At 36.7% G+C, this 27,878-nt stretch overlaps 1 protein-coding gene across 9 annotated transcripts in view; it reads right to left on the bottom strand.

Moving 5' to 3' along the window:
• Nucleotides 1-27,878, bottom strand: part of RBMS3 (RNA binding motif single stranded interacting protein 3) — a 743,532-nt gene that overhangs the window by 85,739 nt on the left and 629,915 nt on the right. The window lies entirely within an intron of this gene.

Raw genomic sequence — 27,878 nt, 5'->3', positions numbered from 1 at the left:
ACTTAAAAAAATGTGGTTTAAGGTCATTTGTCTTCTTTCTCATCTGTGTGTTTTCTGCTTCTCAGTTTTTAATATTTCTAGAATAAGTATCTAGTGGAGTTTGTGTACACCAGGCTATTTTTAGCACGTGATGTACAGAGAATGATATGCCCTTACAAGTAAACTAGTTAGTGTAACGGATTTTCCAGTAGCAATGATGTTTTCATAATATAAATGGCATAAAGTTATTTCACTTAACTTGGGAAATAGCTAACCAAATGCGGTGCCCTGCTATATGAGTTTGTGACACTCCATGCTCTGTATGTAGAGATGTTTCACCTTTTCATTTGTTGATGTTGGCGTGGGTTTTGTTTTCTTTTGTTTTGTTTGCAGGGGTGCTTGGTGAGGTTTACATAGGGCTGCCTAGGGAGAGATAAAAAAGGATTGGGAAAGATTTCCCCATCCTCAGCAACACTCATTAATCCTCAACTACCTTGATCGATGTCCAACTTGCAGAAGACGGTCTGTCTTAAAAATATATATATATGTGAAACCCAGAAAGCTGTGGCAAAGCTGATAGATATGACTTCCACTCTGGAAGCATTTTGGAATGATCTCCAACAAACACTGGAGGCTTGGGAGAATCGTGAATAACCAGGTGTGGAAGCCTGGCTGCCTTGAGGACCCCATGTTAGCCCCTATCCTTCCTTCCCTTTATTATTCTCCACTTGCTTCTTTCAATATACCTTCCAAGAGGGCGAGGGTAATGTTTACACATAATTTGTAATCCCTCTAATTATGAATTACATGCAGTAGATACTTGAAACAGTGTTTGTGAATTAATTTTATATATCGGCACCACAAATTGTTCAGTAAAATTAAAAATGGCTAACATTTACCAACCTTTAAAATTTTGATTGTTCATTCTAAAAGGGCTGAAATCACGTTTGCTTGTTCAAACTGTCTATTTACAGTGTTGTGGTGCTGTCTACAGTAGGAGGCATGTAATATATGTTTCATAAATATTGGTTGGAAAATGATGAAAGAGAAAAACTCAAATCAAAAGGTCCTTACAGATGTTATTTTGAGATTAATAGTCAAAAGGAAGCAATCCAAAGATTCTGAAAAATCTCATTCTCACAAAGGGCAGTACAGTTTCAAAACCAAGGTTGTGCTCACGTATGTGTGCATTTATTAACATATTCAATCACCATACCCTTAGCGATGAGATCTGAAATTCACCTGATGTAAAAAGTTCTACTAATGCCACCATCGCATATTTATGGAAATGACCCAAATAAAAAGTATTTGTGTATGTGCATACATCAGTGGTCCTCACCAAGGTGTGATTCTGCAGTGGCTAAAAGGGCCATTTGGCAATGTCTGGAGACATCTTTAGTTGTCAAACTGGGGAAGGGGTGCCACTGGCACCTCGTGTGTAGAGGCTATGGTTGCTGAATATCCTACAACACACAGGACAGTTCTCCACAACAAAGAATTATCCAGCCAAAACACTAGTGCTAGGGTTCAGAAATCCCGGTATACACAAATATATATTCATAAGCTCCAGTTACACAAAATGAGAAAGATTTGAACTTGCAGTCATTAGAAAATGGCACAAAGTAGCCATCCACTCTCTGCACCCTACATCTAACAGCAGACCTTAGATTCTATACTGAGATTCTATTTATGCTATAAACCAGTTTCTTAAACACCTGATATCTAAATCAATTGCCCCAATCCTATAATTTATCAATGAAAGGAAGCAAGACTATTATTGACTTTATGTTATGTAACTTTATAGAGCCTATATGGTTAGTTTTGAGTTCAAATGTATATTGCTATTTATTTTGGAAACACAGCTAACTAGAGCTGGGTTTCTCTTTTCTAAGTTTAGACAAATTAGATTTGATTGGTATATTTGGACTGCTACCTAGAGGTGTGTACCTGTGGGTTTGGGGTATCATGTTTAGAAGCAGGGCATCTTCCACTGTTATGTGGTAAACTTAGAAGAGTTTTGTACATAGTTTATCTAATGAGAGAATATCTATTAACTGTAAAAACAGAGGGTTTTTTCTTACAGTCTTATAAACATTCTTAATTTCATGTTGCTTTTGGGTTCAGTTGCCATTAATTGGAAGTGTTTTATTAAAAATATGTAATATTAAAAGTCACTAAAGCCAAATTCGTTTTAACCATGGAGTCCCCTTTAAAAGAATCCTAATTATATACCATGCTTATTCAACTGTGAATAATGGTTTCAACCACTGGTTAAGTGCTTATTTATACAAGAGTGTCATTTTGAATGAGAATTTAAGTAAACATGTCACATGGAAGTATTTTTTACCAAAGCAGGTATATAGATAATAGTATTCTCAACAATGCTTTATTGAATCCTTTAGAGTTCTGTGCTTAAAATTAAGAAATTTGTGTAGCAGTGACTTTTGATGTTTTAACAAGCTTCTTTAGAATTCTAATCGAGTACAATGGCTTTTAGATGTATTACAGAATTGAGGAAGAGTTGACATTTTGAAGACCTTGGGGCCCAAGGCTCAAATGGTTTTGTTGACTGAATGTGCAGTAGACCAATTAGTTCTTTTATCATTAAACTCCTATACCTGGTTAAAACTATAAAAGGAATTTCATCATGCAGGTGGGTTACTATATAATCTTTTCTTTTCATATTTCTACTTAAAGAAATGATCATTGCTGAGACAATGGAAATATTAAGTGTGCACAGAAGGATCCCAGGGCCTTCTCAGAGAGTCTTATGTCTTCAGCAACAAAGGGTGGATTTGTGTTCATCACCTCCCATTCCAACCATGTAATCAATGTGTGGCTCTCGGCCACGAGATCCACCACACACAAACCTATGTGCCATAAAAACCCATGCAGTGTGAGGTAGACGATGTGAAGGAATCACATTATTTGTGTGGGAAAACTAATGGTGTAACCTAAGTCCTCTGTCTCCATTTGCAGGGCCCCTGTGGTATATGGCTTCCTCACCCAGGTGCATTGCACAGTTCCAAAATCAGTTTAAAGAGATTTGTAAGCTATTATATATGGAATGGATAAACAACAAGGTCCTACTGTATGACACAGAGAACTATATTCAGTATCCTATGATAAACCATAATGGAAAAGAATATGAAGAAAGAATGTATATATACATATAACTGAATCACTTTGCTGTACAGCAGAAATTAACACAACATTGTAAATCAACTATACTTCGATTAAAAAAAAAGAAGTTGCATGAACAGGGAAATGATGTAAAAGGCTCCATAATTTTTCTAATAAGAAAAAAATTTTAAAAAGAGATTTGAGAAAATAAAAATAAATAAATATTAAGGACCATTAAGCTGTGGCACTTATCAAATGAATGGGTTAGTCACATTATATTTCACCATTTCCCTATTTTTTAAGAACAAAAAAAGCCTCTGATATCTACTCATCACATATATTACATAATAGAAAATTATACTATCAATATGGATAACAGCTCCCAACCATTTTCCTACCTTAAAAAAAAATACACTTGTCACTTTAAAGATGAGCAAAACCGATTTTCTTTAATTTTTGTTCCAAGACAGGATATAAAGGAAACTGTGTTAAACTATCTTCTCTACCAAAGTACAGCCTAGATTGCATGCTTACAACTGAGTTAGCATCTTGAAAAATATTTTCTTATAGCGGAAATGTCACATGTTTAGGACACTGGCACTGATAAGCCAATGGCTACTGTAAGTTATATTTGAGTATAAGGGTAGATAGGATGATCAAAATAGTTTCCATTCTTGCTTGTCCCATCTAGATCGAATGAGCAGTAGGGTCACCCATGAGGTTGTGCCTTCCTACTCATTTCTACATTTTATCTCCAAAAGAAGGTCCCTGCAGGTAGATCCAAGGTGGCCCCTTGAGCATGGTACACATGTTCCATTAAGATCCCATGGCTTACAATGTATCCTTCTAATCTAAATCCCATCCACATGAAGCCTCTCCTCCAGCACACTGAACTACTCAACTGTCTCCGACCCATCTTGCTCTCCCATCCTTGGTGTCTTGGCCTGGGCATCTCCAGCAGATTTGCATGCGTGTGTTAAGATTCTTATCAAATGCACCATTCTAGGGAACAGCTCCTGTGTCTGACCCAGGTTGTTGGTCATTTGCTCCTCTCTTGTCTCCTAGCTTTTGGCATACATCTGATCATGATTATACTTTATTTCTCCCCTGAATTCTAGTTCATTGTGCCATTCATGATACTTTATTTTTTAAGGGTTTCAGAGCCCAGCACAGTGTCTTTCATGAAATGGGTCATAGTGGTGCTGAATTTCTAAATGAGTGAAGGGTACTTGCTCATCTGACAGGGCTGCCATGACTTTAAAAAGATGAAAAACATAACAGCAACTCTATGTTCTAACTGGACAAGGTGATTCAACTGAAATCACAAAAGCACTTTCTTGATTGGACAACAGCATGGTCTTAAAAATCCATTCATTCAGTTGCTCTGCTTTCCTTTAAAAGTGCCCATGTCTGACCACTGCCAGCTGGCCAGTCTTGCCATTTACCAAGAGAATTTCTGGGCTTCTAATTCTAAAGGCTGCACACCACCCAAGGAACTCTAAGGTTGGATCCACTGCACGATTTCCATTTTATGCAAGAATTAGATGGACCCAATCAAATGCTGCAAAATGTCCTTTATATATCACAGTATAAGGTTTTTTTATGAGGGCTTTCACATGCCACACACTGCTTTAATAGCCATATATCTGCCTAAGATTCTTGTCAAGCCTTGCCATGTGATGGAGAAGAAATGCTTTATTTACTTGTACTGCCATCACTTTGTATACCTCTAAGCAGATTTTCAACGTACAGAAAGTTTAAAATGCACATCAGAAGCAGGATTCCAGGCCAGTCTTCTTCCAAACGATAAGGCAAACAGGATTCCCAGCAGAGGTCTGAATATTTATGGGCAGCGTCTTTTGTCTGGTAAGATGTTTGTCTCGCTTTAACTAGCGCTCAGGATTGTGAGCTGTCATAAAACTTCTCATTAAAAACTCCTCCTTGCTGACAAATAAGCCAAAAAACCCTGCTGCAACTCATTTTCAAGGTCATGCAGCATCCTATTGGTGAAGGGGCCTGGGAGATAATTTCTTAAACCACAGGGGTGATCAAGAAGAAAGGATGTCTGTTACCCTACTTATGGCCGTTGCTTATAGTGCAAATTACCGAAGTATGTCACAGGCACCTTGATTCTGGATATTACTAGGAAAGCTGCTATTCCTCATCCTGCAATTTGTTACAAAATGCACTTTATTTTGTGGTCCCTCAGAGGACACTTCTGAGCTATTTGTTTTCTCCTTTAAGACATTTTTAGGAATTTGCCTGGTTAAAGCTGCCAACTTGAATAGACCTAAGATACAGGTATGAAGCCATGACCCTATTCAAAAAGGGATTTACTCCCTTTAAAGTGCACTTTCTATCAGTACTATTGTCACTAACACACCTCAAACTTAGTATATACACTGTTGGTGAAATGTTTTGTAACCTAACGCTGATATAAAATACGTCCTGGTGGCATGGCCATATCCTAAGGTAAAAAAGTTACATATTAGCAGCATCCAACCAAGATATATTCTGAGGGATGCGAGATGTTAGTTAATGTACCTAAAGTTGTCCAGTAGATGAGATGAAAGCCAACTTTATGTTTCTACTCTTCAATATTCTATTTTTTGTATTATTTGTGCTAGGAATTTAGTTGCACTTAGATTTTATTGCCATTTCTCCTAAACAGTATTACTGTATCAGTGGGTGTGGCTTTTTCTTTGTTTAATAGAATGGTCTTAAACTCTCTAGTACCTTGCTCTTCATAGTGTGGTCCAGGCACAGTTAGTGCCATCTGGGAGCCTAGTGTAGAATCTCTGGTCCAGCCCCAGCCCCAATGAATCAGAATCTGCAGTTCGATAAGATTTCCAGGTGAGTTATATTCAAGGTCAAGTATGAGAAACTTTGCTCTGTTTTTTATATGTCTGCCATGGCTCTAGCTGAGTAATTATTCTACTGCATTGCTTCTAAAGAAATTCTTCATGTTATTTCTTACTCATTTTGTTAATTCCCTTTTCGGTTCCTATTTGAGGGCCACACAGCTTCAAATAGTCTTTGTAACATTAATATGCCTCCTGCAAATATGTTATAACCACGAACAGCCAGTCATATTTAGTTCATCTCCTCAATAGTCTCCATAGGGTTTCTGCCTTTATCCATACAATCTCCTCTCCAAAACAATTTCCTTTCTTTTCTCATGACATATTTGCATGGCAACCCTCAAATGGAAACCTCCATTTCTCTCCAAATAATGTCTGTCCATTGATGAGTTTGAAATGGCTACTGTAGGCAAGTGTTGGAAGAGATGCTGAATGCCCTGTAAAGTAGTGAGTCAGCATCTATGTACATATCACAACTACATACAAGGGGTTAGGTGTCAGAAGTAAAATTCCAAAATATTACTACTTGCTAGGTCCTTATGGAATTAGTCTAAAGTGCTAAAGGTAGTTTAAAAATGAAAGTTTTTGAAAAGTTATTTGTTGTCTTGGCTTTTTTTCTGAACTCTTAACCCAAATTTCCAGCTGCTCACTGAACCTAGAATCTCAGGCACCTCAAAACTACCCTGTCCCATTTTGAACATTCTCTCTCCCTCTTTCTATCCTCAGAGCATATTCTTTCTCCTCTGTTCCATTCTTGGAATAATACGTAAAATTCAAAGCCATCCTTGCCTTCTTTTCCCTCGTCACGCATAACAATACCACAGTCAAGTCTTGCCAATCCCACATCATAAATGTCTCCAGATCCTCTCTCTTCTGTTCAGGGCTACTAGCTAGGTTATCCCTCATTGGCTTTATCCAGCTACTTCCTGTGGTGCCTCCGTCAGTCATGGCTGGAGACATTTGTTTTTTAATACTCTCTTGGCATATTATTAGTTTCCCCCAAAGTGAATCCTGCCTTTTCAATATAGAATTGAAAAAAAAAAAAAAAACCCTACATTTCCTAGACTCCCTCGCTGTAAGATGTAGATATACGACTAGTGTTAGACAGAAGTACCTGTGAAGCACTTAGATTTTGAAGATGATGACAAATGAGAAGTGGCCAGGGCCTGTGGCATCCATTTTGCAATCCAGGCGGGGGCAGAAGCAGCATGAGTTCATGGTTTGCAGCAATGTGGTTTTGGGGGATAGTGGCAGTAGCACCTCTTTGGGTCACGTTACAAGCGATCTAGAAATTTCTTATCTGCTAATCATCAGTACTTATTTGCTATCAGACTAATCTATTGTCAGAATTTTTCTTTCTATAGCAACTTTACTTAGGAAATAAAAACATGCTAATTTCATTGTATTTAATTTATTTTTGAAGGTAGAGGGGGTGAGAAAATAAACTAGTATTATTCTTTTAAAAATTGTTCACCAAGTTTTTTGTTTTATTATTTCCTACTGCTCCCTGAAGGAAAACAGACATGTCTTTATATATACTAACTGGTGGGGCCTCCCTGGTGGCGCAGTGGTTGAGAGTCTGCCTGCCGATGCAGGGGATACGGGTTCGTGCCCCGGTCTGGGAGGATCCCATATGCCGCGGAGCGGCTGGGCCCGTGAGCCATGGCCGCTGGGCCTGCGCATCCGGAGCCTGTGCTCCGCAACGGGAGAGGCCACAACAGTGAGAGGCCCGCATACCGCAAAAAGAAAAAATATATATATATATATACTAACTGGTGTTCAAATTTTGAAGTGTTTATCATCTTAGGGCCTTGATGATATACCATCTTTATATTACTTTTCAAAACTTCTGTGAAAGATAACGTGGGGCTGCAAATACATTAAAATAAACTTATAGCAAAAAGGATCTTTCTGACTTTTTGACCACCAGCTAAAATTATACTATTGTTTTGAAGTTATTCAAGAGAAAATATTCATAACCAGTTTTTCCTCCTAGATTTACTCCCACCTTTCTTTTGGCATGCCTTCTCTTTCTCATAGATTGTGTGTGCGATAGGTGGGGAAATAAATGTTCGGCAAAATCAGGCAATTTGACTACTCAGGGGTTTTCAACACGTACGTTTGCTTTATTTCATGCAAGAGCAGGCCCGAAGCCATCTGCCTGCCAACAACTACATCCTTCATTTCCACTGTGGAGGCAGAGCCCCCACCTCATCATTCAAAGGCAATCTTCAAAGGGACCTTGTTTTTGCTCATTCCCGTTGTGACAGATGTTTTCTATCATCTACCTCCACAGGCTAACTCATCTGTGAGGGTCTGCCCACCCCCTCTCTGCAGCCAGCTGTGGAAACAGCCCCAGTGTCATCTGTGGCAACACTCATTCCGTTCTTCTGACCTCACCAAAGACCACATCCAAGAGCAGGAAAAACAAACATCCCTGATAACTTCCTTCAAAACATTTCCAGGGCAGGAGATAGGCCGGCTCCAGATAAGGGCCCTTTACAAAGTTTGTAACAAAAGAGAGGAAAGCTTATTGGAAACACTCAAATGTCACCAGGCTAGCCAATTGGGGTAATCCCCAGATTAAGGAATAATGAAGCAATAGCATCTGTGGGCATAGTTCAGCTGAAAACATCTGGTTGACTCAGAACCACTTCAATTAGCCTAGGTGCATATCAATCATTCATTTCTTTTCTTTGATTGTATAAAGTTCCCATGAGGAAATGTATACACCCCAACTCATCCAAGTCTTTGAAATACTGTGAAAAGACGATATCATTTCTTAGATGGACAGACAATTAACTTGAATTTCTCTGTGGCAGAGTTACACTCCGATATTAGAATATATTTTAGGAACAAAAATTATTATGCTTTTTAAGAAGTCTGTCTTGGCTTGCTTGAAACTGACAAAGCAAAACTTTTAGTATAAGAATCATATCACTTCCCGATATTGAGGGGACTGCTTAAATTACAGTATATATGCCAAAATGTCTGCAGTGTTAGGGCCTTAATAACTTCTTAAAAGATATTTTGGTGATATTTAGAGTTTAGGAACAAGAACATTAATTAATCGATTCATTCACTAATACTTACTGAGGTACTCTTATGTCTTGCCCTGAAAAAACTTAGTGTTTAGTAGTTAAATAACTTTAATGAAATGTAAGAAAAACCAAGTTTCAAAAATGTAATGTGGACAAAGTGATCAAGGGCATTACAATTTCTCAGAGAGGTAAGCATCATTGGCAATACCATGTCAATTTCTGTCTTCAGTTTGTCTACAGTGTTGGCTGACTGATTGCTAACACTAAAGTCCTGGGGTCACAGGTGAGGCCCAGGATGTGTGTCTCCCCTATAAGTTAAGGCATTGCCCAGGTTGAGAAAGCCTGGAGGTTTTGCTACAGCAGGAGGCCATGGGCCCTTAGGAAACAGCCTGAGATCACCAAGCACCAGACTGAATGTGAGAAGGAAACAGCTCTAAAAAATGAAAGAGAATTATAGATTAGACACACAGTAGAGTGTGTGTAAAAATAACTCAATGTTTATCTTAGTTATCAGGGTCAAAAATGCCCTTAAAGGCTGAGGTTTCTCGGGATGGATGGCTCATCCCTGAAGAAGAGTTGGTGGTAATTTCAGATGTGTTCATTTCTATTGTCAATCACAGCTCACTTAGCTCTTTCATTAATGACCATTGTTAACTGACTGGTAATACTGTATTGTGTTATTCCTCCTAAGAATTTTGCCTGCACCCCAGAAACAACCATTCAATTGATAGCTTTTAGTATTTGCATGGTAACGGAATAGCAAGCATGACTACCCCACACCTACCTATTCTGACTATGGTGGGCATTTAATAAAATTTTTTCAAAAACCCAAATCTAATTATAATTCAGTGGTTTTCTTATAGGATAGGGCTAACAAATATTAATATCCAGTGGTCTTGGTGTAGGCCTAACTTTTAAGAAATTATTTCTACACAATGTATAAAATTCAAACAAAAATCATTAAACATCATTGGTTCATAATAGTTTCTGTGGCTTTGAAAACAATTATTTCTCCGATAAAACATTCGTCTGGGGACTTTATGACTCAGGAAATCAATGATCAAAGCTAAAAATAAAAATTATATTCCAAGACTGTATCCAGATAAGAAGAGATTATTTCACCCCATACTACGTGCTATAGCTCTATTGTGGACTCAGATGGGTAAAATGACCTTTTAAAGGTATTTTTGGGATGAAGCTAGTCTGCAAGAAGGTAGCCTGCAAAAATTTCAGAAAAGGAGAGAGAACTGTTTTTGATTCATCATTCTTTTTGAAAACAACAGCAAAATGCAATGTTTAATTTGGCATTCTTTTAACACCTAAACTGTGAAGACCAGTAATCATATTTGTCAATTTACTCCCGTCATAAAATTTCAAAAGCCAAAGTATAAATGAGTCTGCTCAGACACAGAAAAGAAGGTCCATTTCAAATGCCAAAACTTATCAGCAAAAAGCAAAGGACAGTCCAACTTTCCTTCCTTCCTTCTTCCTTCCTTCCTCCCTCCCTTCCTTCCTTCCTTTCTTTTTTGGTCTCATTTACCTTTGTGGATCTGATTTGATTTTTTTAACCTATGTGGCTAATTTTCAGCAGATCAATGAAAATTTTGCGTCTTGTTACTGTTATGCATGATCAAATTTCATGAATCAGACCCCCAGAGGTAGTGGGACATTTTCCATATAGGTATGCTAAAAAAATAAGTCAGTAATGGAAGAACCAAGCTTTCTGAGGAGTGCTAGGGCTAACACTCTAAGATCATGTCAAATCAACCAAATTAGTCCACAATCTTTTTCTTAGAATCCGCAGTGGGGAGAAGCAGGGAGGTCATTGGGTGGAAAATGTGAGAACAAAATTCCCAGATGTAGTGGCAGAAAAGTTGAAAATCCACAGAGTTTAAAAGAAGCCAGTACAGCAATGGCTTTGGCACTGTGCAGTGGGGCCTGCATGGAGCTTTCTAGAATACCTGAAGTTCTCTAGAATTGCTGGCCCCTGAATCTGGTTCTGGGAGGGATCCCCTAAGCCTGCTCCATGGAGGCATCCATGGTATTAAAATAAAATTGCATCCAAAACCTGAATATTGTGATAATAATTACGAAGAGACAGGGAATTACAATGAAAAGGAAGATGGACAGTTGAAAAAGTTATTAAGTAGAATTAGCAACTGCAGAAATTATTGATGCCACAAACTTGCTTGCAGGCATCACACTCACTTGTGTAGGAGGGTGCTGTGATAGTTTGCATGAACTGAATTAGAGGTTCTACAGTTTTGAGAGCTGCATTCCCCACCCCTCCCCCTCTCCATGAAAGCTTCCTTCCTTTTTTTTCTTCTTTGAGAAATTCTGCCTTTCTCTGGTCCTTTACTTTAGCTGTCCCTGACTTCCTGGAAGAGAGTTTGCAATCCCCATGCAAATCCAATATTGACTTTCTCTCTCCAAAGGAGTGAGTTTGTCCCCATCTTTGTCTTTCATCTTTGGTGAGTCAGAAAAAGGTCAATGAAACTTGCTGAGTTTGTTTCTGTAGTTTTAAAACTTCTGTGTTTGGCAAATTATTCTCAATGACATTACATGAATGTAGGATTTTTAGCAAAACTTCCTAAGTCATTTTAAAAATGAATTAGGAAAAAACCTAAAAATTGTAGGAGATAGTCCATGTTTACAAATAGTTATTTTTCTCATTTAAAAAAATGTGAGCTTATATGAAAAGACAAAAAAAGGAACTTCTTTTTTGGTTTTATTTTTAATGATTTATTGTTTTTACTTTATGAAATAGAACCTAATATAAGTAATTTAACAAAATATCATTACTTTAGAAGCAATTATTCGATTTGGGTTTAATTCAGAACTCCTTGATCTTTTTTAATTAATATGTGGGATTTTGAAAAAAGTAAGAGTCTGGTCTTCAAAGCAAAATTATTATACAATTCTCAAATTACTTATGGTGCTTCAGTAATAAGCTATCTTCTGTGTGGAGAAATTATAAAGAATTTTAGCACATAGTTTCAGACAGTGCTCTAGTTAACACAGGCTTAAAGAAAATTCAATAACACATTTTTTGGTATTGTGCTTTCATGATATTTTCTCTATTTATTATGTGCTTTATCTAATCTACCTCTTTTAAAGTGCAAAAAGTATCTTTAAATTGATAAGCTGAAATATCTACAATATTTATGTTAATATGAGCCATTTTCAATGATTATGCAGACTAAAATTAAGATAAATTTACCTCAGACATATCATCTAGCATTATATAGTTTTAAGACAAAAAGCATTACATGATGATGATATGTATTTGGATGAAGGTGCCTGTCAAAATAAAAACTTTTAACTAAATTATATGAACTCTTTTCCACTTAAAATGTAATGATGGGACAGCTAAAAGATTAAAAATTTCTTACTTCTTATGCTAATCTATTCAGCATTAATGGACATAATTACTAGTATTTCATGTTCTATGTAGAGAAGGACCCAATCACATTTTTTTTTATTAATCTGTCAACTTGATTTACTCTGGGTTAAATTATATAACCTGAAATATAAAAATTTAATGAAGAATCAAGCCAGATGTAATGAAATAGAATTGGTGTTAACTGGACTGAAATATACCTGTCCCAGCTCTGCCAGCAACTTGTGTGATATTAGAAAAGTCAATTAAGCTCTCTGAGCCTCACTTTCTTCATGCATAAAAACATTATTCTATAATATTCAGGTTTATCTTTTGTGATAACATGTAATATCATAAAACACCTCATAAAAAGACAGAGCAAAGGACTTCTATGGAAACTGAACAGGGAGGGTATTATTTCAGAGATTGGAAATTCTAAATCCAAGGACCAATGCACCTGTATGCTGATGCCTGGAATTTTCTAGGGAGTTAAACTTTTCATTTATGTAGTGATAGAAAAAAATGCACATACCCAAGCCTACTGATAACCTCATCCACACTAAGATGTTAATAACCAAACTGAATTCTTCGGAAAAGCCTTTGAAAGAAGCATACACTCTATTAGTTTAGTTGGCTTGAAAGACTGTTTTATGTTTCCCATCGTCCCTCTCTTGGCTTCCACCAGACAGACAGACAGACAGACAGACACACACACACACACAGACACAGAGTCAGTGCCCACTGATAGATACAACCAGAATCTCATAAATCTTTCTTTAATAGGATTTATAACCAGCTTATTTTCATGTTCCTTAAGACACTCATTTGATTTCTCTTTCTTCCCAGACACACTTTAAGTTTCATGGGGGCAGGGACCACACCTGTTCACCCTGCATTGTAGGCATGAACGTGGAACAGCAAACAGTTTCTGGCACATAGTCAGTTCTCTATAAATATTATTTAAATAAAAAAGCAAAAGAGAGAAAGAACGAGCTTTTGGAATATCTAAGTGTCTTGAAGAAAGGGCATCATGGTGGGGTTGGGGGTGGAGTGGGTGTTGAAAATAAATGGCTGAGATTCCCAAAGACAAATCATACCTTCTTGATAATTTCATCAAAATCTGGCCTCGAATACTTAACATCGTTTGCTTAGCATATTCTTTGTTATTTAATTATTTTTTTCCTGCTAGAATGTACGTTCCATTTGGGAAAAAAAATCTCTTTTAGGTTCACTTCTGCATTCCAAGTGCAAAGCAGACACCTGATAAATGTTTGTTGAATGAATGAATACATGGATGGAAAAATGATTCTGGTTTGATTTCTCCAATAAGTTTACTGCCTTAAAAGAAATCTAGCATCTTTAGTGTTACAAAAGGAAAGACTGGGTAAGGAGTATCTACTTTTTCATTGCTGTTATTCTTCCAAGATACAGGCAACAGAAGTTTTCTTGATTCTACTGGAACTGTTCCAGAAGTTAATTAATTACACAATAATTATAATCTGAAGCCCTTGAATGTTTCTTTGGAGGATTCTTACATATCAGGAGATTAATAAAATTTAAAACACATGTTCTTTCCCTAAGGAATCTCCTTAATTTTCAAATGCACAGTATTTTCATGGAATTATAATCTACATGTTTTTGATTCATTTGCACTTGTAGTGTTCTATCACAATTTTAGTTAGACATGTGATAATGAAAAGCCTACTTTAAGACAAACATGTGTTTCTCCTGAACAATCAATAAACAAGTTTTCAAATGAAAGTAATAGAAGGGATATCTAACCACTTTCAGATAGGTTCAAAAATCATGATTTCTGAGGAAGTTTAATCATTCAAAATGAAAAAAAGTATATGATCTCTAATGGATACTCACTGGAGTTTATTAAACTTAGTAAAATCAAGAAGAGAAAATGTACCTTAAACAAAAGTGTGGTGAGATTTAGTAATTGTCTAATGAATTTAATCTGTATCACATCAAAAGTAAATGAAGAGAGAAGGAAGGAGAGAAAAAGATCAGAGAGTAAAGGAATATAAGTAAAAGCAGGACTTTCCTTCTTACATAATTTTGCCTCTGCTAGGAAATCAATGCTGTAACAATTTATTTCATTTTCTAGGACAGTTGTAAGAAGAAACTGTGTCAGCCAGAACACTTCTCATCATATGCCTGGCCATGTGTAATAGAAATGGACAGGATCAAACGACTGGACCATTCTGATTTACATGGTACTGTCTATAAAACTTCATAAGCGAGGGTGATTGCAACTAACAGGGCAGCCTTGTTGAACCAGGCAAACCAGAATCATGAAGTACTGGAGATATATTCTAATCTGTCTCAAGAGAAAAGGCTGAAGCTGCATGTTCTTGCATTAGATGTTTATTCCAGATGCAAAATTGAGAGTCTCTTGTTTTACTGTTGTTCTTATTAGAATTACAAAAGGAAAAAAAAATTGACAAAATCTTAGACACCAGTTCCGATGTTAGTAATTAGATGGTACAGAGACGAAAGGTTTATATGTGAAACATTTAATCCTGTTATATTTCACATAATATTCCACTAAAGGACCCTCCTGCTGATTGGCTGCCAATGAATCATCACTCTTGCCAATTTCAGACTGAACCTTATTTTGAGAAAAAGACATGAAGGAAAGTTAAATCTTGAGCCACAATCCTATTTGTAAACACTGTCAAGAGATATGGACATATGCTAGGGATTCTTAAGAAATGTACTTTAAACTTTCTACCCTTTAAAATGTCAAATAGCGAGGAGAGAAAAGCCCAAGGAACAGCATGTATGAAATCCTCAGGGCATGGAAAAACCCCACAGGAGAATATTATGTTCTTCAATAACTTAGCTCTCACAACCCCCTTCTGTGTCCTTTCAAGTTGGCCATTTGGAACGCTGGAATTATTGAGTCACTCTGAGCTCATACTTTTATGATCAGCAAAAGTGGTTCTTATTACCAGCATCAAGCATAATGTCAGAGAAAACTACAGTTGAAAACCCCCAGGGCTAAGGATAGGATAATCCAGAAAAGCCTGAATTAATCTAATCTTGTCAATAAAGCAAAAGAAATGAAACATTTTCAGGAACATAAAGAAAGACCATCCTATGCTAAAAGTGGTAAGACCCTCCAATCATAGTAGTTTAGAGTTTAAAGATTTCCTACATTCACAATGACTAACAATGAGATAAATAAATCTAAATATACAGAGGCCCCTTTGGATGTTTGGCAAAGGGTTGACTGCTTCCTTGGCTTGTACCAGGCAGGGATTGCTTCTGTGCTTTTCAAATTTTGTCGATTTTCCTCATGCTGGATTGGTGGCTACAGAGGAAAGGTGATTTAATGAAAAATACCTTCCCAAACTGTTACATGGAATTGGAATAAAACAGTCTTGTATGATGATTTTTCAAACCATTATATCAACTCCTAAACTTCAGTGGGGGTTGGATTAAATAGCCTCTAAGATTTCTTCTAATTGAAAGTATCTATCTCTCTTTTCCAATTTATCACTGTAGTCAGTTCCCTAAGTGGAAACATCAGGTGCATATACTTTGGTTGACAAAAAGTCATATATGATATAATACATAATTAGCCTTAAAATTATAGCTGTAAGCAAAAGTATAAGTAAGTTGCTAAATAATCTTGCTTGCAAGGGGTATATGCAAGCATTTGATTTAGTGTACATTAGACTAGTACACTAGATATTATGTCATCATACATATATTATTTCATATTTCTACATCTAAGAGCTATTGCATAGATCAAGCAAGGTAATTATTAGTGAAAAGTAAATGGATTGCTAGAAATCCCACCTGTTCTCTCCAATGTGAGTGAACGACTCCCAAGTCTATCACTGACACTTTTGTATGCCAAAAGCTACATATTGAAAACCTTTATCTGGTTCCACAAATTCAACATGCCCAAAAGGAACTCTGTGTCCCTGATCTTGAACTTAATTCTTTTCTTACACACACTTATTCAGTTTAAGGACATCACCTTCTACCTAGCCATCTAGGCTGAAATCAGCTAGAGTCAGATTTGACCTGTGCATCCTCCATATCTATTCTCTTTCTCTTCTTCAATTTTTCTATTTCATCTCTTTCATACCTTTCATTCTTTCTCCTCTCATTCTAGTTTATACCATGAATTTCAACAGTGTTTAGTCTTTCTTTTGTATCATGCAAGTGTGACTTTGAACACGGTCATATAAACATCTACCTATTTGTATTATATGTATAGGTCAGTGTTTTGGAAATAATATTTACAGTGGAGATCAGCATATGTGGACAGAAATATGTTCGTGGTATTCATCCATCTATATACCAGTCCATGCCATGTATAATATAAACTATTCTTTGAAGTAAACTTTGTGTATGCATCTCAGGAAGTTACAGAAATAATTTTAGAGCGTGACAAGAATCTAAGGATTTCTGCATGTAGCATGTAACAGAAACTTAGCATTATAATGATTTTTTAGTATTGATTGAAAATATTCCAGATACAAAACTGAGAGATAGACGGCTTTATAGAAAAGTAAGGATTGATTTTTTAATATACACTATTGTTATGCAGAAGTGGTTCTAATGTGTATTGATCAAACACTTTCAGGATAACTCTTTGATAAAAAGTCTCTCTTCTGAATAGAAGTTTTAAGATTACTGTTCAGAGCTCAACTTCATAATTAATCTGATTTCCTTTGTGTTAAATGAGAATTAAGAAGCCAAGAACACACTATGCTTTTTAACATGGATAAGGATGAATCCTCTTTCTTGAAATCTGCTTTCAGATTTCCCATCTTGTTCCTAGCTTCCATTATGTACAATGAAGTTATACTTACATTATGTGGTGTAAAAAGGAACAAGTGCCATAGTAATTTTTTAAAATGTCTTATATAAATAGTGTGTTGCCAACAGAACTATTTGTGTGTCTTCCTGTCAAAGTTAGAAGGAAGGTACATTTTGTCTTCTCTGCTGATAATCTGGTTTTGCTGTCATTTCTCAAGCGTAGTTTTCAGAGTCAGCTAAACTTGAGGAATGACTATAAGATACAATGGCTTGATTTGGCTGAAGCTAAATCATTAATCTATGCATATACTCTAAAAATCTCATAATCCATACCAAATAATTCAATTCTGTTGGTTCAGTTTGCTACATTTTACACCTCACTCATCCTGGCAACACATCAGGACCTAGTACTACTAAAAATCATGAATACTTCATAAGTCACTGAGTAATGATGGCCAGTGGGTCTCACACCTACCATCAACATTTTAGGTGAAATTTGCCTCTCAAACACTCAAAGAAACAGAACCACAGGATCTTAATTGAGTATATGGCCAGGCTATTCTAAAAGATGTTCTTGAGAATTATGGCACAAACTACAGATAATCTTGCAGCCCCCTTTAATGAGGAAGAAAAACAGCTTTATCTGGATGATAGTCTGTCAGATGGCATAATTTTCATAAAATCCTGGCTGAGGTGAAGGAAATTTGAAAGTCTAAACAAGCCCAATTCTAACCAATTAGATTTCCTAAGTGGCATGGTTGTATCAAGTTAGGTCATGAGAAACTTATATATCTGAAAAATCTTAATTTAGCTGCTCTAGACATTTCATTACAAAATTGAAAGTTAACATTTGCTTGGTTTTTATTGAGAGTTAATAAACTAAATGGCCACATTTATTATCTCAGCATGTAAAACTGCTAAGACACTGAGTTGGGAAATAACATGATACCATTATAAATTTTTTTCTAGAATATAGCAGCAGAAAAAGAAAAAAAAATTCTCTCCCTGGCCTTATGATATGTTTCCTTTTATCAGAGAAAGAAACAATATAACCAGTTTTTTTTTTTCTTTTTAGCCATTTGGCCTTGGCTTCTAAAAACTCAAGACGAAATCTGAATACTCCATTATAGTAAATTACCCACAGACAGCCTAAAGTTTTAATAAATTTATTTCCTCTGCTATATGACATGTGTTCCTTTTTGTTTAACTGTCTTTTTGAGTGTGTCCTTAATTTTAAGTAACCTCAGCTCTTTTCTAAGAGTGGGCAAGGTAGAAATCCTTATTACTCATTCTTCTTGGTTATGGAAGGGGGTGGATATCTCATTTTTATTCAAATGAATCTCAATATCAAAAGAAAGAGATTTGCTGGTAGAAAATTAGGTCACACAGGAAGCAGAAAAACTAAACTTGCTCAGATATCAAACTGTACAAATTCTTCCAAATTCGTTCTTTTATTTGATCTGAGAAGAGTGTTTTCCTATATCATAGTGAAAATGAGGGTTGCTGTTTTTCCTAACAAGTAGATCTACTGATTTTTCAGGTTTTTAAGACGTAAAAGAAGATGGAGAAGAGGTTGGCAAGAATCACCTTCACTATATACAGCCTTTGCCTATAATGATCACCCATGGCCAACAACTGCATAAATATATTGCAAACACTGCATTCTGGAGCTTCATAATGGACAAACGAAATTCTGCAAACTCTTTCCAAATTTCCCAGAAAGTGATGAGAGCAGAGATTAGGGAACAAATACACTTGGTGAATAACACAGTTCGCTTAAGCTCATATAAGCAAAACTATAACTGAAAAGCCATTAGACTTCTACATTATGAACACAGAAGTGTTTTTCCTAAGTTGTTTTGAACAAACCTGTTGACTGTCAATGACAAGATTTAATAATCAAATATACAGAGACAAATTTGATAGCAGCATCAATTTCCCTTAAATGTTAGGCTTGGATTCAAAGACGATGCACCCTTTTGCTTTTCCTCAGAAATGCTGTCAGCAACCCTGTCTAACAGAAGCTGGTTGCTTGTAGTGTATCAATATTTGTCAATGCAGAAATAGCCTATGCAGTGTAGTCTATCAACAAATATTTAGTTAGTACCTAATCTGTGCCAGAAAATAAATGAAAAGGGAGAGATACTGTGAATTATATGTGATACGCTCTCAAATAGTAAAATTATACTCCAGTTGAGAAAGAACTAGTCAAATGCCTCTGGATAAAGTAACGATTACCTATCTATGTATCTTCCTATCTATCTATCTATCTATCTATATCTATCTATCTAATCTATCATCACTATCTGTCAATCTATTTTGTGAATATTACCTGATTAACTTGTTTTTCTTGTGTGATTAATAAATTACTCTGAAAATTATTCCCAAGAGGAAATTTAAAAAATTTTCTGTTCTAAGATGACATCATTAGAAAATGCCTCCCAAATTGATTCCACTGCAGAAACAATGAAATGAAAAACAAAACAAAAGGCAAACAAAAACCCCTCATGTAGACATATAAGTCCTGCTATTTTTTCTTGGCGTATCAACCCTCTCACTTTATCATTTGAATAACTAAACAATGAAGCATTTGGGACAGTCAAGTGATGAGACACTATGCACTCTCCGGGCTCTGAGGAGGGTGGGTATCCCACTTCCAATTGGGGTGCTCAGAGACTGGACCTAAGACAGCCTAATGCAGAAAGTGCAGTGATTATTTTATGACACCCAAGTGATATTAAACACATGCCCTGCATATTTCACTCAACTCTGAGTGGAGAGCTTGTGAAAGGTCTGGTGTAAGGCTTTGTCCGGAGGTGTAGGCACATCTCTAGGAGAAGATGCCGTGTTGAATGGGATGATATGACAGCCCTAATTCATGATTAAGTGACACCTTCTGTGGCATCACTGTTGAAGGTCACATAGATGCTATGTTCATGGCAGATGCGGCATTAGAGGCACCTGGTAGCCTTTGGAAATTCCTTGCCATCTCAGATGCTCACCAGCTGTAACATGTGGTATATAAACCAAAGCCTTAGCTGTGAGCTGGTGTTTACTTAGAATACCGTTCCTGCCTGACATCCACAACTCTGCCTGAAAAACTCCTTTATTTTTCAAAGCCAAGTTCAGAAGTTACTTCCTCTGTGAAGCCTGCTCTTACTCCTTTACTCCCTGGTACAATGAATAACCCCACCCTCTTTACCAGTTCTACACTTTGCACACATTTTCCCTGCTACCCATAGCTGAATATACTATAAGCATTTATTTTCTAACAGGGAGTTTGAACAAGAGAGAAGCAAACAATATTAAAACAGGGAGAAAATGTGAGTGCAAGTCCTACCTTTGGTAAATATTCCTCTTAGGCAGTAGAAGAGAAAAGTTTGAAGGCACTTTACTAGCATTTGCATTAGTATTTTGACAAATATTACTGTAAATTGTGTAACTTCTTACATTTGTTACTGAAGCTAAAATGATGTCTCTTTTTTCAAAGCATACTTGATTAGATCATATGTGACTCTGTATCTATTACATCCCCTCCCCCAACCTGGTGCATCTTAATTATTGGCTTAACAAAACATAAGCTAGTCAACACAGTAAGCCCTGACCCTAAATTGTAAACATACCACCTAGGTAGAAATACCTGGGCTCTCCAGGGCTAACCCAGCAAAGGTTAATCTTTAAAGCAAAATAAGGTATCCCTATGACATTCTGAGGGGCAAGAAATAGTGAATAATATCTTTGAATATTTAGAAATACTCTCAATATTTGAACTCGTTCATTACCATTTGTTTAATGAATATCCACATACGTCACTAAACTGTTAAGGTCATATATAAAGATAAATAAAATAAACATTTTATTCCAGTGTGCTACAAAAGAACAAATAGTTCCATAGATTATCTGTACACTAATCCTCAATCCTCCACTGATTTCATAAGTAGTTTCTGTTGCCCTGGTAGCATTTATAAAATAAATTATTTACCCTATCTCAATATGATTGTGTTGCCCTGGTAACTGGCTGTTTTCTAGAAAGTCTGACATGGATTTTATTTTAGCTACATACTTGCTTTCTCTAGAGATAATCCATAGAAAATAGGGCTTTAATAGATTTGATAAATTTGTATCCTATGTTTATAACATATCTAATTATATTTCATATGTTAAGTAGCTCTTAAGGATGTAATGTTGTTAACACCTTTACAAAGGAACTCGCAAATTCTGGTTTACTGATGATGCCGTGACAAAGAAATTCTAAGTGCTATCTAAGGACACACTGGGGGTAATGTACCATTGGAACTTTATCTCTTAGTACCTTGTCAATCTTATGTTCAGAATGACGCACCTTCAGTTCTAAAAAGTAATACACTATTCCTTGACCTATTCTTTCTCTTTAAAGGTCCATATTAAAATAACATAAAACTGCATGGCAAAAGGCAAGTGATATGCACACATCTGGATTTATAAAGACTCCACATTCACTGCTTATTCTCACCATTCCTGTGCTTAGAAGGCAGGGATCTTAGACATTGGGAAATGATCTCTCCAAGAAACTTTCAGAAGCTCTACTTGAAAAATGACTGTTACCTCCAAAAATAATTCCATGGATATAAAAAGAGGCTGTGCATGATGACATTTTCATAATGCAGCCAAATTGACAAGTTTTGTCCATTCATGATTGATTCATCCATGATGCCCCTGGAAATTGTAACTTTTTCACACACATCAGTGACATAATTTAGCCTTTCTATTTTATATTTTCCTAAGTAAGCCTAAATTCTAGACAACAGCATTGGGACCACCAAGCTAATAAAAAATGTATAGGAAAGTGTGCCAGATTTGATGAATAAAAGTTGTATTTCAATAGACCACAATTTACCTTTCCAACCGAACCTTTCCCTAACACAAACAATTCACTTAACGCAGGCTACCTGCGTTGCTGCCCCCTGAAATAATCTGAGGACCCCCTCAGTACTTTTGGTGTGTTATTTTCACTGAAAATGCCCTCCTTCTTTTTCTTTATCCCCATCAACCCCACCCATCCTTTAAGTTCATGCTTTCATCTTGGTTCTTCCATGTCCTTAGCTGTTCATAGATACTTTGTCATTTTCAGTGTTATATAAATGCTAAGCATTTCACACCTTTTCTGCTGTAGATTTTTAATTGAATCATTCTACACATATAATAATTATCTCCACAGAGAGATTGTGTGCCTTGAGGACAGACTGTTTCTTTCTTACTCTCTCTCATTTCCAACAATACCTAGAAGAATATTCTGTGCATATTTAATGCTCAAGAATATTTGTTTATTATTTGTTGATTTTTTTTTTTCATTGAACTCAATGTTCTCAGTTTCTTGAAATGAAGAGTCGATGTCTGGTATAACTAAGGGCCCAGTAAAAGACTTAATCAAGTGACCATTTCAAGGAGAAAAAGATACTTTCACTCTCATGTTCATTGCAGAATTATTCACAATAGCCAAGATATGGAACAATTTAAGTCTCCTTCAATGGATGAATGGAACAAGAAAGCGTGACGTATATATGTGTGTGTGTGTGTTATGTGTGTATGTGTGTGTGTGTATGTGTGTGTGTGTGTATAGTGGAATATTATTCAGCTGCAGAAAGAAGGAATCCTACCATTTGTGACAACATGGATGACCTTGAGAGCATTATGCAAAGCGAAATAATCCAGATAGAGAAAGACAAATACTACATGGTACCACTTACATGTGGAATCTAGGGAAAGACAAAAATAGTCAGACTCATAGAAACAGAGAAGAAAGTGGTTGCTAAGGGCTGGGGGTGTGGTGGGGAGTACAAATTTTCAGCTATAAGATAAATAAGATTTGAGAAGCTAATGTAAATCATGGTGACTACAGTTGATAACACCATGTTGGATAACTGAAATTTGCTAAGAGAGTAGAACTTAAATGTTAAGGTATTGAAGAGACTTTCTGTGGAAGTGGTCTTCTTTGTATTTACTTTACCCCAGGAGTATATTTATAGGGAGGTGACACCCAAATGAAGTTGTTCCTTCTAAACTTACTCTCACATATTTTTTTTAATTCTCTTCTGGTAGAAATAGTATAAATGGGCTAGAGTTACTGTTTTGTGTTTGCTGGTTACTTAAAAAAGATTTGGCCTGTAGATCTATATCCACCAGGTAAACTCCTTACATAGCAAACACACTTTGTCTTTGTTTGGTACTTTGACAATGATACTTACAAAGAATTTTTGCTCAGTTCAGCGGTCGGAATAAAATGATAGTATCTGAAAACTTTGCTTTCTGAACAGAATTCTAATGACTTAAATGTTCTTTCCAAATTCGGTGATGTGTTTTAGGAAAAACATGCCTGCAAATTTGGAGGACATGGCCCCTAAAATTAAGCCTTAGGTCTTACCTACCTGCAGGTAAAGAATGACCAAATCAAGTATTCTGGGGCTTTTTTGAACTTTTTCTTTTGTTGTAGAGGGAAAGTTTATATTGACTGTTTAGATATAAATGTAAGGTTTATTCATCATAAGTCATAATTTAGCCATGCATAGCAACAAATCATCCAATGACTCCATAAGAGCATCTTGCATTTCTTAGAATCCTGTAGTTAGATAAGTTATTTGTAATTAAGTAAAAATGAAAGTTGACCTTTCTCCTTGAGAATAATTAATGCTAACCACATGAAGAACAGAAGATTTATGATGCACATGAGCCTAAATAAAATGTAAGAGAATTGAACTCTACTTCTTCTTGGGAACTATCATCTTTTCTCCCTGTCAGTACAGATGTAACAAAATACCTGACATATCATAACACAGGGATTTCAATTGTGCATTCATATGAGATTCCAGTGTGACAAGCTGCCACACAGAGTAGATATTTAGTGCAATCCATCCTCTATTAAAATCCTGTCAGTCCCACCTTACTCTCCCCCCTCTCCGTGTCCTCAAGTCCATTCTCAGATAGCTAGTGGGAAGCAGCCGCATAGCACAGGGAGATCAGCTCGGTGCTTTGTGACCACCTAGAAGGGTGGGATAGGGAGGGTGGGAGGGAGAAGCAAGAGGGAGGGGATATGGGGATATATGTCTGCATATAGCTGACTCACTTTGTTATACAGTAGAAACTAACACACCATTGTAAAGCAATTATACTCCAATAAAGATGTTTAAAAAAAAATCCTGTCAGTGTCGTGGTGAGATTTCAGAGTTTAGGACAGAACTCTGCACTGGGAAACAGCAACACGTACCCAACTGCATTGGCAACATCAGCAAAGAGTGAATTCCTGATTTAGTCTCAGAGTGCTCTCTTTCAGTGAAAAAAAAATAAAGTGCAAATAGAAACGCTCTTGCTGTCCTCAGTGGGGTTTGGCCTGATAAAGTCCCAGAGTCAGACAACTGACAGAGAATGGTTTCCTTGCAGAAACACCAGTACGAGAGATATGACCAAGGCAGGGAGAATTTTATTCCCTCTTCCTTAAAAGTGAAAAGCCTCTCAGAGTTTTCTTCTAAGTTTACAAAAAAGTGCATTGCACACAACTCAGAAATTTCAATCTGCAAAGAAGCAAACATAAACGACCAACTTCAGCTTTACGCTTATGCTTTCTGTTTTCCTCTCGTCCTTTTACTACTCCCCTCCCTTCTTTCCATCAATTCATGTCTCTCTTATAGATCATTACCCCTCCCTAGTAGGGAAAGATTAGAGGCACTGTGCTCTACTTTCAGATTTGAATGAAGCACTGTTTTCTCTTCAGATACAACAAGCCTGGTTGAGACCTTGGGGCCCTCAAGTCGAGCCTAAAAAGAACCTGAAGGGCTCTTGCTGCAGTGTAGGAGGCCGTGTGATTCACAGTGATGGGGGAAGCATGCCTTTGCATCCTATACACAGAGCTTATCTGTGCAGTTTTCTCAAAATAGTGGAAGAGAAAACATGAGAAAGGAGAAAAGTTGTAAGCAAATCATTATTATGGGCAATATATTGGAGATGTGTAGCTATGGACACCTTGAATTTATTTGTAAAGTAGGTTCCAGTTACTGACATACAAGAGGTGCCCAATGGGCCTTTATTTTCATTATTTTTATTATAGGTGTTGAAAGATTTAGGAAGTAAATGAGATAAACACCAATCTAAGCAATTTATCTTATTTATAGCCAAAGAGGCTATCTCCACCAAACTCATTAGGAAAGTATGCTAAATAAGCAGTATGAATGTGGTAGAAATGGGTGATTATTGCTTTTTCTCAACTTCTTCCTATACCAACACTCATTTTATATAATTGGGCTAATCTAAAGCACAATGTGCAGTCATCTACTCATATAACTGAATAATGATAACAGTAATTTACTGAGTGTTTGCTATTTGTCTGGCATTATTTTAAGAGCTTTAAAGCCTTGCTTCATTTCATGAACCGAAACCATAATAATTTAGTCATGATTATATCCATATTACAGATGAGAAAACTGTGGCTCAGAAAGTTTAATTGCCCAAAGTCCTATAACAGAAAGGTTTTCCTCTCTCAAAGAGCCTAACCAAGAATCCATGCTATTGGGACTTCCCTGGTGGTGCAGTGTTTAAGAATCCACCTGCCAATGCAGGGGACACGGGTTTGATCCCTAGTCTGGGAAGATCCCACATGCTGCAGAGCAACTAAGCCCATGCAGCACAACTACTGAGCCCACGTGCTACAACTACTGAAGCCCGTGCTCAGCAACAAAAGAAGCCACTGCAATGAAAAGCCTGTGCACTGCAATGACAAGTAGCCCCCACTCGCTGCAACTAGAGAAAGCCCATGTGCAGTAATGAAGACCCAACGCAGCCAAAAAAAAAGAGTCCACGCTATTAATCACCAAGTCATTCATTCCTTCCCTTCAGATCCAGGTATTTTATTTCTCCACCCTGGACTGCCTAATTATTTTTATGTTTTAGTATCACAGAGTGATTAATTTAACCAACCCCACTTTGATGATGAAACTAAGACCAGTTGGGTAAAGGTTCTTTATACAATAAAGACAACCAACAAAACTGCTACAGATTGATGCTACAAATTGTGTTTCCATGATGCGGTTTAGCCAATTTTTCCATGTTAAAGATAACAAGGTGGTGGGTGCCCCAGCCACTCCTTTCCCCAGGAATCTGTCCCAGCCACAAGCATTACATCTTAAGGGGGGTGACCTAAGCTCAAACATCATACAGAGTCTAGTCAGGGGAGGTGAAAAGATATTAGGGAGCAAAAGCCATCACAAGAAAGATTCTGGTGGGGGACAAATGAACACACACACACACACACACACAACTATTGTTAGGGGAAGATATACAAGAAATAATACATCCAAAAAATGGGTGAAGCTGGTCTGGGGAGGAGGAGGAGCTAATAAAACACTTAGCTAAGGCCCTGAGTGGCAGTCGGAAAAAAACACATACAAATATCTTCCCATCTCCTCACAGCTCCAGAAATATTGTGGAATCTTCCATACTTTGGTATCTAGAAAAATATTCAGATTTTGCCAGATGTGCATTCCTTTAGGCCATGATGAGATGATGCTTGACCTCAGTGTGAGGACTAAGCTAGCCTCAATGCTCTTTAGACACACACAATATTTTTTTAGAAGGTAGTTGTTTCCATCTGTTGAATTCTACCTCACAACTTGGACAGAAAAGAACAGCCTCAGATTTGTTATGTGTTGGTCTGATTTACACAACACAGATCAGATAAACTCAGGAAGCCCCCAAGGTATGTGAATAAGAGTAAATATGGGGATCTTCAGAATAGGGTCTAAAGTTCTGCTCTAGTAAGCTACATATATTTTATTCTTTAAATAAAAAGCAAACTATCAAAACACTAGGAGCAACATGGAGTGTTCCTTATTTTTTAAGAAAATGGACAAAGCTCAAATATGAAAGCCAGGTGTTGTGATCCTTTGAGTCCAGGAAATAGATGTCTGTGTATTTAGCTCCCTGTTTTTTTAATATGTGCTACTTTATTTATATTTAGCTTTGAAAAGTGTTAAAATGTAGCACTGCTTCTTCTTTGAACAACTAATACATTCAATAATAAGGATTAATGATAATAATAAGGTATAGTATGTCATACTTCAAACACTGTTTTCACATATTCTCTCTGTTTTGATCCTCCCCAAAGCCATGTTAAGTATAGTGACAGAAAAGGAAACAAAGTTACAGATTTGAACATACCCAGGAGAGTACACCAGAGACCTTGTCACACAACTTTCTGTTGGGGATCTTTCCCCTATCTCACACTCCCATGAGTATATTGCTCTTGAAATCTCCCTGACTAGTACCTCTATAGAGCTCAAAAACATGGAAGACCTCGACAAAGATACATGGAATCAGTAGCCTTCAGCCTGGATTCTAATGGAATAGGTAATATTATTTCCCTTGGGACTAATGTAATATTGTACCACAAAATGGGAAAGCTAGCTAGTAGAAAATAGAGTTTGAATATTTTGGGAAGAAATTTTCCACTAAAGGAAGAAGAGAATGGCTCTAGTTAGTTAACATAAAAGTCATCTACCAACCTTGCTATCTATTATCTATCCGCATCTATTAGTAGACAAATACCTTCCTATTTCAAATATATTGCTTTGAGTCAACACTTAGCCATGATACACAAAATCGTTCCCAATGCACACCCAACTGCATCCGAAGAAAACAAAGCATAACAGGAGGAGAAGGACAACAGAAAGGCTTTCCTCCTATAAT

Source organism: Mesoplodon densirostris, chromosome 10 (genome assembly GCF_025265405.1).
Source record: "Mesoplodon densirostris isolate mMesDen1 chromosome 10, mMesDen1 primary haplotype, whole genome shotgun sequence".
NCBI classification, from domain to species: Eukaryota; Metazoa; Chordata; class Mammalia; order Artiodactyla; family Ziphiidae; genus Mesoplodon; species Mesoplodon densirostris.
This window is presented reverse-complemented; position numbering and strand designations above follow the sequence as displayed.